Genomic DNA, 1,189 nt, shown 5'->3' with positions numbered 1-1,189 from the left:
GTTTAATGCTGTATGTATACTTACAGTGTTGTGTCTGTTGTGCTCTTCTGGGCTGGATTTCTTCTTCTGCAAGAAACAAAGTTAAAACTGAAATTGTCTTTTAATGTGACCAACCTTAGTTTATTTACAGTGTTAGCACAGATCTAATACCTCTGAATCGTCTTGGTGGGATGATCTTTCGTACACTGTTTTCATCAGAGTCCTCAACATGAGAGGTTTCCAGTGCTTTTTGGACCCGGTATCTTGCCAGGTTGTAACTGTCTGTTCTCAAAATAGCACAACTTTTGCTTAATATACATTATATAAACAATTTATATTTTATGAATGGTTGCCAGTATTTGAGCTTGAAGTTAGCCTTGTTTTTTTTCCTTTACCTGTGTCAGAAAATACTCTGACTGCATATTTTGTCCAGAGGTGTTCGTCTCGAATGGCACATTTTTTGACCTTGGTCCCAACATTTGAATTGGGCCAATAGCAAAACAGTACCTTTCAGACAGAAACAAGTATGTTTACTTAATGTTTTCTGTATATAGTTGACTTGTTTTAATGTTTATCATTTATGTATTATAAAAATATATATATATCATCTAAATCTTACCCCATCGATCCACTCTAGCCATGAGGATGGTGCCACCTCAACCTCATTTTGCTCAATGAAATTGAGTACTACGTAGCGGAGATAAATCTGTAAGTAAAATTCAGATAACTCTGTTAGTTCAGCTTGCAATACACAAATTTAATGTACACAATTACCTATTAATAGACAATTATTGGCTACTTTCTCTAACCTCATGCTTAAATTATGTTTTTCTGATGTTGTTTTTTTGTTGTACTGGAAACATCTAGGTTTTCAAAAGTTAATGGCGCTGGATAGAAGACAGGAGGCAGGAACTCATGGGGCAAATCTTCTAAAGGCAGAGACTCAGGGTGCAAAGCTTCAGGACCCAGACACTCAGGGATGAAGCCTAAGGCGTTAGACACTCAGAGGGGAAAGCTTTAGGAGGCGGAGACTCAGGGATGAAAGATGTAGAGACTCAGGGGACGAAAGGAATACTTCAAGTATGTATTCTTACTCAAATTGTCATTCTCTCATCATTGTCAAGAAAGCTCTAGAAAGTATGAAGAATGGACACCACAATTTTGGTCCCATAGTTTTCCTCCACAATGAATGCCCTCCTCTGAAGTGACT

General features: G+C 37.5%; 1 long non-coding RNA gene across 1 annotated transcript; it reads left to right on the top strand.

Annotated features, from left to right (window-relative positions):
* Window positions 1–381: 381 nt before the first annotated feature.
* Window positions 382–958, top strand: LOC308687430. The gene is made up of 3 exons (XR_014029744.1): window positions 382–503; window positions 617–687; window positions 847–958. It is a non-coding gene; the product is annotated as an uncharacterized lncRNA (long non-coding RNA).
* Window positions 959–1,189: the final 231 nt, after the last annotated feature.

This window comes from Scardinius erythrophthalmus (genome assembly GCF_964197995.2).
Source record: "Scardinius erythrophthalmus genome assembly, chromosome: 3".
In the NCBI taxonomy this organism is placed as follows: Eukaryota; Metazoa; Chordata; class Actinopteri; order Cypriniformes; family Leuciscidae; genus Scardinius; species Scardinius erythrophthalmus.
The sequence above is the reverse complement of the archived record's forward strand: the minus strand, read 5'-3'. Positions and strand labels throughout refer to the sequence as shown.